The sequence below is a fragment of the Cetorhinus maximus genome, chromosome 19 (assembly GCF_964194155.1).
Source record: "Cetorhinus maximus chromosome 19, sCetMax3.hap1.1, whole genome shotgun sequence".
Lineage (NCBI taxonomy): Eukaryota > Metazoa > Chordata > Chondrichthyes > Lamniformes > Cetorhinidae > Cetorhinus > Cetorhinus maximus.
Window position 1 is genome coordinate 9801990 of NC_135897.1, and position 10718 is coordinate 9812707.

Genomic DNA, 10718 nt, shown 5'->3' on the forward strand with positions numbered 1-10718 from the left:
CGAGTGTTTCTACTGCCATCGCAATGGGCACATTGTGCGATATTGTAAAGAGAGATTGAGACAAAATTTTAAACAAAAATGTAGAAATCGTGAAATCCACATAATAGAGGAACTAGAAGTAACAGAGTTGGATATTTACTCACTACACAACTTAAAAATGGGTAAAACAGATCCAATCTACGTGACAATGGAAGTCAACAGGAAACCTATCAGAATGAAGGTGGATACAGGGGCATCCACGCCAGTTAAAGGGGAACACACATTCAAATATCTAAATGGAGGAGAACACTCACTAAATCTGGAAAATTCAGATGCTAAATTAAAGATGTATACTGGTGAGGACATACAAGTAAGAGGTACATACAAGGTTCCAGTAGAGTATAGAAATCAGTCTGTTAATCTATCCCTAATAGTGATAGAAGGCAGAGGACCGAGTGTCCTCGGAAGGGACTGGTTAAGAGAGATTACTCTTGAGAGACCACTGAGAGCTCAATCGGAAGTAGGAAATGCTACCGTTTGGAAAAAAGAATATGTAAAGCTCAACATAAGGAACTTGTAGAGATGATGCTTCGGGACAGAGTTTGAGATGAAGTCAGTAGCCTCCAAAAAGAAACAGAAAGCCTGCTGAAGGACTTTCGCATGTTGTAAGCTTCCCTCAGACCCCAATTTGTACCACTAAAAAAGTATGAGGAAGAACAGAAAGAATTCAGCATATCTCTGGCTGAGATGAAGAATCAATTAGCTGAGAAAGCACAACAGTGCTTAATTCTGCTGCGAACAACTAACAAGTGAAAAAAGAAATGGAAACATTGAAGAATCAGCCACGTGGAAGCCAAGAATCTTTAAAAATAGAGACCCCTGAGTTTTCAAAGGAGCTGACAGATGAGGAAATGCTGGAAAACCCAACCACTGTGTTCACTCAAACTGAGCTCATACCTGAGCCTAGTCTGGCCAATAGGGAAATTGAAAAGAAGCCAAGATTAAAGTCAGCACTGCCAAGAAGAAAGCCCATCAAAAGAAGATACATAGAAAGAGAAAGCGGAATTACTAACAAGGCCCCAGAATTTTTTTTTTTACACAGCGGGAAGCTGATCATACTGTGTTGAATTTAGCCTTGCCCAACATCCTGAGTTTGAGAACCTTCCTGACAGTTCACCCTCATATTGTTGAACTTGGAGGGGAGGGGCAGCAGGAGTGCATGCGATTGAGCCTGAAAGAGGGTGAAAATATTCCCATTGGAGCCTACACCACATGTAGAAGGAACTCCACTTGGTTTGGAAGTACCTGTAGGATCCATTGAGCCTGAGAGAATTGAAATGACAAACTTACAGTTTCCTACTGGAGAGCCTAGTGGACAGATGAATCCTGAGAGGCAGGCCTCGGATAAACCATCCCAAAGTCGTAGAACTATGACATTCAACACATTTGAAGAAGCCTCCAAAGAGACTGAATTTATAAATAGTTTATTTAAGTAAATAGTTGATATGTTGTAAAGATTGTAAATTACACTTTCAAGTAAAGGGGGAGGGATGTGGTAATCTGAGGTGCAATACGCCTTTAAGAGAATTTGAGCAGATTGACCATGTGACTGAATTACCTAACTGCTGTGTAGTGCAGGCTACAATGTTAATCAGTAGTTTAGAATAGGGTCTGGTTTGAGAAGCAGACATACGTTAGTGCTGTGTTACTTGTGTCAATAAACAGCATGTGCTTCATCTTACATTGGTTTCTGTGTCTGCAACTCACTCACCATGAGATAGGCGTGAAAACGTGCTCGATGAGCAAAGCAACCCAATAGAAGGAATATTACACAAGGGTTAGGGGAGGGCAGATGGCAAAATGAGGCTGGGATCACAACCAGAGCAGCCATGATCTTACTGAATGGTGGAGCAGACTCAAAGGGCTGGATGGCCTACTCCTGCTCCTAAGTCCTATGTTCTTCTAATTTGTAGAGAGGTGCAGTTTCAGAATGGGTTGGTGCACAGGGTAAGGCAAACCCAGATGATGTAGAGGATAAGACTGGAATCTTCCACCCTGGAGTCTAAGTTCGGTGGTCGGTGTGGAAATGGCAGTGATTTCTACTGGGTGGGGGGGTGGGATTGCAGGATGGCTCACCATGCACGACCTTGCACTGTTCAGATCATTACATATCCATCCGCAAGGAGCTCAGTGGTTCTTGTGGTGGGGACAGGCAGGAAGTCACCGTCTCCAACGTTACCTTATGAGGTGAAAGGTCTGGGCACCATACCTAAAGGGCACACAGACAACCTGTACTATCCCAGCCACTGCTCCATCCTTCCTCACTAACCCCTCCTCGCTCCCTTGGTCATCCTCCATGCAACTTGCACCCGGCTCTCAAGCATAGGCTGGCATTTACAGACACTCCACAAAGAGGACAATGCAGCAGCAACTCACTGTTGCTCATGGAAGAAGTCTACCTGGCCAGGTGCACACCACTTATGTGCAGTCATGAATGTGAACATTGTAAATTCTCACTGGTGGGGAACTCAATTTGGAGGGGAACATAATTCCGGCAAGGTGGCCTTTTAATGAGATGCTAATGCATGCAAAAGGGCTTCCCAACATTGTTCGTCAGGAGGATTGAATCCCCCCCTCCCCCCACCCCCATGCCCCTTTAACCCACCTTTAAAGCCCCAAAAGCAGAATTCCGAAAGTTCATCCCACCGTCGGGAAACTGGTTTTTGGCCTCACGCCAAATTAAGCACCCCCCACCCAACACCCTTCCCACTTCTCCTGGGACCGGAAGATTCCGCCCTAAGAACCTGCGGAATCCCCTGAAATTGACACAGGTTGGGATCCCGTCATTCACCCTGGCCTCTCCTGAATGTTGGCAGGATGGGATGGGAGACAAGTGGGCAACCCCCCGTGGGCCTGCTAGATAAATTACTAAGATATTTAAAAAGCCAATTCAGGTCTGTTTTCACCTTTAATTTGGGATTTCCCAGTCAGGGGGCCTGTTTGACAGGTGACTGCTAACTTCTTGGAACGCACTTCACCCGTCCAGCACCCGTCTGCCTTCAGCTGCACTTCTGGGGTGCCAGCTTTCACCATGGCATCGGAGCAGCTTATACAACTCCACCTTCCATCGCTGCTGAAAAGCAGAAAGCGCACCACCAGCAGGAGCAACACCAGCAGCAAGACTAGCTGCCTTCTCCTCACACGGCATACCCCTCCACAGGTCAAGGGGATGAGCACCAAGATCCAGCTGGAAGGAGGCGAGACCCCCCACCCCGAACACAAGGGTGGGGTTGTCCGGCCCTGCCAGGGGCGGGCACCGTAGCAGGCGGGACCGGAACGTTCGGAGCGCGGCCAAAAGTCAGTTTTCCGTCGGCAGGAAAACAGGCTCCCCTCCCGGTTTTCGTGGTGGGTCAACTTGCCCACTGCGCCATGTAGGGAAAGGCATTTGTACAGCCTTTGCGTCTTGTGAACACTCATTAAAAAACCCAGCTCACCGGAATCACATTCACACTCCCAATCTGATCGCCCTGCTGGCAGATAATTAGATCGGCATGAATCACGGCCGGGTATAACTGATGTGCGCCTGACAAACTGCACTTCGCTTGCAACCCTTCAAGTTTTGTGCGCGCAGCGTTCGCCTACCTATCACTGCGCTGCTCTCACAGCTGCTCCGACTCCTTGCCAAGGCTGCTCAGGCAAGACCAGTGGGAAGGGAGGGGGTGGAAGGCACACGCTTGACTCTGGGAGGGGGGACGCAGTGTGTGACTTTTTTTTATTCATTTATGGGATGTTGGCTAAGCCAGCATTTATTGCCCATCCCTAATTGCCCCTTGAGAAGGTGGTGGTGAGCTGCCTTCTTGAACCGCTGCAGTCCATGTGGTGTAGGTACACACACAGTGCTGTTAGGGAGGGAGCTCCAGAATTTTGACCCAGCGACAGTGAAGGAACGGTGATATATTTCCAAGGCAGGATGGTGAGTGACTTGGAGGGGAACTTCCCGGTGCTGGTGTTCCCATGTGTCTGCTGCCCTTGTCCTTCTGGATGGTAGTGGTCGTGTGTTTGGAAGATGCTGTCTAAGGAGGCTTGGTGAATTCCTGCAGTGCATCTTGTAGTTGGTACACACTGCTGCTATTGTGCATCGTTGGTGGAGGGAGTCAATGTTTTTGGATCGGATGCTAATCAAGCGAGTTGCTTTGTCCTGGACTTTGTCGAGCTTCTTGAGTGTTGTTGGACAGTGACTGGACAGAGGCAAGGGCAGGGCTGGAAGGCAAATGCCTGACTGGGGTGGGGGGGGTGACTGGAGGGAAGGGATGGACAGGGACACATGGGGGGGATGTTAATGGGAGCAGGAGGATAAGTCTGAGGCAGTCCTGGGGCAATGCGCACCAGGCTACAAAGCTGTGCCTTGCATGCATGTCCTGGTCCCAGTCCAAGGAGAGGGAGGGTCTGTTCACCCTGTGTAAGTTGTGTACAGCATGGTGTGCAGGATGTGGTCAGTACCTCACATGTTTCGGTCCTTGTTGGCTTGGTACTGGGCTACAGATGGCATAGTCACAGTCAGGGGAGATAGTTGCAGCCTGTAAATGGGAAACTGGTCACTAAGAGGGGGGCACTTGATGGTTTCATGGTGGTGGGGGGAAGTCTCAGTCGGTCACTGTGCAAAGGGCCTCAAGAAGGGGAGGGGTGAGGTCAACATAGGGCATGGGGACATACACAGAAAACAGTTCAAGGGGACTAGAATAATGATGGGCTTCAGGGATAAAGGGGGAGGCAGGAGAGTGATCGGAGAGAAGGAAACTTTCACATGTTGCTCTTCCAGATTGATAGGAGGGACTTGGATAATGATGGGATTGGAGAGGAATTTGGAAACTGGTCTCATAATAGAACAGGAGCAGCAGCATTTCAACAGCCAGTGGAATGACACAGTTGAAAAATAACCTTGGGAAAGAAATCTCTAGGGGAGGGGTCTGATGGTTTATGGGAGGAGTCGGCTGCTGCACTTTTGGGCTGATTGAAGGGGCACCATAAAAATTTCCACTTCAGGACATGGAGAGCAAGGATCAGTTAAGACATGTTAGGAAGACTAAAATGCCAATTAAAGGATTTGGACACCTTAGCTCATGGTGCGCATTCTTGTGAGAATTCATTAGGGATTGGAGCCAAATATTGATTGGGTTTGAATGACCACTTGTCCCTCTCATATGAAGATGCAAAAGTCAGAAGGGTCCAATTCTAAAGAAGCCACAGCTAAAGTACCTATGCAAAATGCTCCAAACAATCCTACACATTGCAGCTGAGAGGTTCAGGCTTTACACACCTCAACGATTACAGTCATTACATTAATGCAAGGCTGGCCTCTCATCTACTCCAAAGGAGGCAGCCTGACAGGGCCCTGACTGAGGCTCATAGCGCCGGGCTTTACTCATCCAGATCCAACCCCGTCTGTGAATATGCTGTCATGCCTTGGGTCTTGGAGGGGAGAGAGGAGTTGGAAACTCAGGAGCCTGTGATCCTTAAGGCTGTGCTACAGCTGCAAGGGGGGACCTGGGGGTGGAATGCCTGGAAAGAGGGCAGCCCAAGGGCTTCACAATGACTCCCTAGCTTGGCGATGAAAGATGATCATTGCAGGGTTATGTTCAATCATGTCTCTAAACGGTTTTTCCACAGAGACGAGAAGGAGTGCAGAATGGAGGCAGTTGACAATGCTGCTTTCTTCATGGCTTTCATGCAGCTGAGGAGGAGAAGAAGAGCCTGTCGCCATCAGACAGGGCAAAAGGAAGAGCCTCGCCCTGAGGAACATGTGCCAGTGGGACCCAATGAAGACCCAGAAGCTGAGGATGAGAGACCAATTCCACGGAAGCTCTTGGCATGACATAGGGTGTACAGAAGGTGTCTCTCATACTTGCAGGTGAGTGAGAGACAGTGCTGAAGATGCCTTCGCTTGTCAAGGGATGTGGTGGTTGACATCTGCCACACTCTTTAAGGGGATCTGATGCCTCACGGACTGGGAGGCCAGCCATTGCCAGTGGCTCTGAAGGTGATTGCTGCACTCAGCTTTTTTGCGAGTGGTTTGTTCCAGGGCTCCTCTGGAGACCACTGCGGAATATCACAATCCTCCGCTCATTAATGTATCTGAGAGGTCACCGACTCCCTATTCAGTAAGGCACACAATTACATCCAGTTCTCCCTGGATGAAGCCAGCCAGGCTGCCAGAGAAGTGGGATTTGCAGCAATCTCTACATTCCGACAAGTGCAGGGTGCCATTGACTGCACACACGTGGCATTAAGAGATCCCCGGCAGCAGCGACAATGACTCGTCAATAGAAAAGGCTTCCACTCTCTCAACGTGCAGCTGATCTGTGATATCCCAAAGCAGATTATGCAGGTCTCTGCGAGATACTCTGGGAGCTCACATGGCTCTTACATCTTGAGTCACTTGCAGGTGCCACAGATCTTCGAGGGCCCTCAGCGCATTCAGGGTTGACTCATCAATGACAAATGCTACCCCCAAACGACGTGGCTAATGACACCCGTTCGGTGGCCACAGAGTGCTTCAAAGGAGAGGTACAATGCGGCTCATTCTGCGACACGCTGATTAAGCAGATTATTGGCATGTCGAAGATGCGTCTCAATCGTCTGGACCGGTCAGGCAGCGCTTTCCAGTACTCTCCCCAGAGAGTGTCCCACATCATTGTGGTTTGCTGCACTCTATATAACCTGGTTTTCCAAAGGAAGGGTGAGTTGCCAAATGGAAAGATGGAGGATCTGCACGTCTCATCCGATGAGGAAGACGTCTACAGGAATGAATTCAATGAGGGTGAGAATATTGACGCCCCACAGGAAGAGGCCATAGTATGGGCCAGATGTGGCCTTGAGACACATATAACGACAAAGTTCCAGGGCGATGAAGACCACTAGCTCATACAAACAGATTTCACCTGCCCTTCAATGCAGAGTAGACAGTAATAACTTCTATGCTATCCTCAACTTCTCAATGAGGGACATCAATCTCAGAATGAATATCCACAATCTTGTGTGACAATGGCCTCATCCTTGGAAGGCTACACAGCCTCTGGAGCATGTGGCCATTGTGTGAAGGGGATAAGGACTCCACCAGAGCGCAATGTGAAGCAAGTAAACATGGTGCAGTCCTTTCAAGCATCACGCCAACATTTCACTGCCTACGGCAGCCTTCAAGAGGCAGGAGCAGCACGGCAAACCTCAGTGTGCTCATGGCAGTATACCTGTTGCAAGGCGCCTCAAGGAGGATAATCATCAATCACTGGCTCTCGCTTGACCATCTGAGGACTGATCTGAATCTGGACTGCAGCATCTCTCCATCCCTCATGCGAGAATAATATTCTGGCCTCATCCTCATACTGAGTCCCCAGCATGAGATCACTCTGTAGGACACAGCGATCTGTCGCTCTCAGTCATGATCGTGAGCCTGCGAGTCAAGTGACCTTTGTGTGCACAGAGAGAGCTTCAGCAGCACCAGCATCTGATCATTGACAAGCGCTCATGTCCCAGCCTTCATCTGGAGCTTCCCAAGATCCCATCCAGCATTGCCTTGGTATCTGGGAGTGACGGAGCCCAGTCAATCTTGACACCACATTTAAGCTTTACTTAGTAACTTCACTGATAATGAAGAGGACACAGCAGATGTACTGAACCTTCGCTCTCATCCTGTTTGAGGCCTCCACGTTTTCATTCTAGCAGACGGGGATACACATGAGGAAGCCTAGCACACTAATGGCACTGTCACGATCAGAGAACCATGTCGATTGCCTCTATGAGAGCCAGCACAGGGATTCTGTCAAACCCCACTAGCCAGGCCTTAAGGTCCAAACCTGCATCCTCCCATGTAATAGTCCAGCATCATGAGGATAGACACCAATAACCTCACGTAGTCGTGGCCGCCTACCAGACATTTCAGGAGTCCCCAAGTGCTAACTAGATCCATAGCTCTGTATCATCCAGATGGAGCGCAGGAACTATTATAGGAGTGATGCTTAGCCGTAAACGTGGTCACAATGTCACGCTGCAGGTCGCCATGAAAGGCTAAGGTCCCCAACTATTACTCACACTGTAACCCACACCCAAACCTGACTGACATTGCAGGGAGGCCACTGAAAAATGCACCGGGTTGGAATGACTCCAATGCAAGTCGCCATAGAAACCTATAATATCCACAGAGAACAGACTAAATTAATTTATCAATTTTGCTTCCAATTTCCACCCCTCTATCACCTTCACATGGTCCATCTCCAACACTTCCCTTCTCTTCCTTGACCTCTCTGTCTCAATTTCTGGTGATAGACTGTCCACCAACATTCATTACAAGCCTACCGACTCCCACAGCTACATCGACTACAGCTCCTCACACCCCGCTTCCTGTAAGGACTCCATCCCATTCTCTCAGTTCCTTCGCCTCCATCGCATCTGTTCTTTGATGATGCCACTTCCCAAAACGGCACTTCTGACATGACTTCATTCTTCCTTAACCGAGGTTTGCCCCCCAAGTGTGGTTGACAGGGCCCTCAACCATGTCCGACCCATCTCCCGTACCTCTGCCCTCACACCTTCCCTTCCCTCCCAAAACAATGATAGGGTTCCCAATGTCCTCACTTTTCACCCCACCAGCCTCCGCATTCAAAGGGTCATCCCCCGCCATTTCCACCAACTCCAGCATGATGCTACCACCAAACACATCTTCCCTTCACCCCCCCTATCAGCATTCCAGGGATTGTTCTCTCCGGGACACCCTGGTCCACTCCTCCATCACCCCAACACCTCATCCCCTTCCCACAGCACCTTCCCATGCAATCACAGAAGGTGCAACACCTGCCCCTTTACCTCCTCCCTCCTCAGCATCTTAGGTCCTCATCTTCCCTGGAAGGTTCCCCTCAGTATTGCAGCCCAGCGCTCCTTCATTTTCAAGACACTGCTCCTCTACATCCCAGCTAATGGGGATAGTGTATTCCACTGGTGGAACCTCCTCTGAGAAGGAAGAGAGGGGCAGGAGGGAGAGGAGGCCAGGTGGGCACAGACAGCATCCCAGGGACAGACCTTTAAGAGGAGAGGCACAGGCTCAGTTGGTGCAGGGCCAGCAGGGAGGCCAAGGCGGAAGGGCACACTGAAGACACCAATACCCAATGGCTAGAGCGTTCAAGCAGCGCTCCAAATACCTCCAGATGCCTGAGGCCCAGGGCCGCAGGAGACTCCGCCTCCAGGGACACAGTGACAGCAATATCTCACATGATAGGACCGGAAATCAAACTGCGTGGCAGACACCCCATGCCAGTGGCTTTGCAGGTCACAATGGCCCTGACCTTCTCTGCCTCTGTTTCTTTATGGGGCTCAGTGGGGGATGTGTGTGGTGTTTCTCAATCAGCTGCACACTTGTGTCAAGCTCGTGACTGATGCTCTCTTTAGACACGTCCGGAGGTTCCTCCACTCCCGGACAGACAGGGTGAGTCTGGCAGAGAGAGCACGAGGCTTTGCTGCGATGGCTGCGTTCCCCTGTGTCCAGGGTGTAATAGACTGCACTCATGTGGACGTCAAGGTCCAGTGGGTGAGCCGGGAGCTTTCGTAAACAGAAAGGGTTTCCACTCAATGAATGTTCAGATTGTCTGTGACCACAGGACACAGAGTTTCCAAGTTTGTGCCCATTACCCTGGGAGCTCACATGATGTTTACATCTTGCAGCTCTCACAGGTACCAAGGCTGTTCACGGCTCCTGCACAAGTGGATGGGTGGCTCCCGGGTGACAAGGGCTATCCCTTGAAGAGGTGGCTGATGACCCCACTCCGTCAGTCAAGAACTGAGGCCGAGGAGAGATATAACAGGAGTCATGCCTCACCAGGGTGATGGTGGAGAGGACCATTGGGCTGCTAAAGATGTGCTTCAGATGCCTGGACTGGTCGGGGGGAGCAGAGCGTGTCTCCCTCATAGTTGTCACATGCTGCACCCTGCAGAACCTGGCTCTGGCGAGGGGGGGCCCACAGGGGCTGAGGAAAGTGAGGCAGCTCCACAGGCCACGGAGGGAGTGATGGCTCAGAGGAAGATCCTGGGGAGGCGCAGGGTGAGGACCTCGAGGCAGAGGACAGGATCCCTCATGGAGGCAGGGACACCAGGGACGCTTTGATCCAGCGAGCGTTCTGCTGGGCATCCAAGACATCGATTCCTCATCAAACCACTGGCACTGCCTCCTTTGCTAACAACCAATAATTGAGAACCCAACCCAGTGCGCCAGCACCACACAACGCTGCACTTTTACAAGTCTGTGCTGCATCTGGCACCTGTTCATACCATCCAGACAACTCCGCCCATTTAAGTCAAATAAATGTTTATGTTACTTCACATGAACAAACACAAGAGTCAAAATAATTAACGCAAAAAATGTCACCCGTGACCCGTCCCTGTTGTGCTCAAGGTATCTTCAACTTATGTCTCCGGGTGCTGTGTCTTGGTGCTCCCCCCTCGCTGACAGTGGCCTTGGGGGCAGCTGCTGACTCTGCTGTCCTGGTGGCCCTGATGACCTTGGCAGTTGTCCTCAGGCCTCCAGAGCCTGAGCAGGCTCAGCCTGAGAGAGTCCATCCAGCCCCATGGCTGGGCACTCCTCCATCATCGCGGCATCATCAGATGCAGCAGCCACTGGCAGAGGGACGGAGGAGTTGGTGTCCTTGTCCAGAGTGCCCTGTGAGAAGCCCATAGAGACAACAGGCAGCTCACCTGCC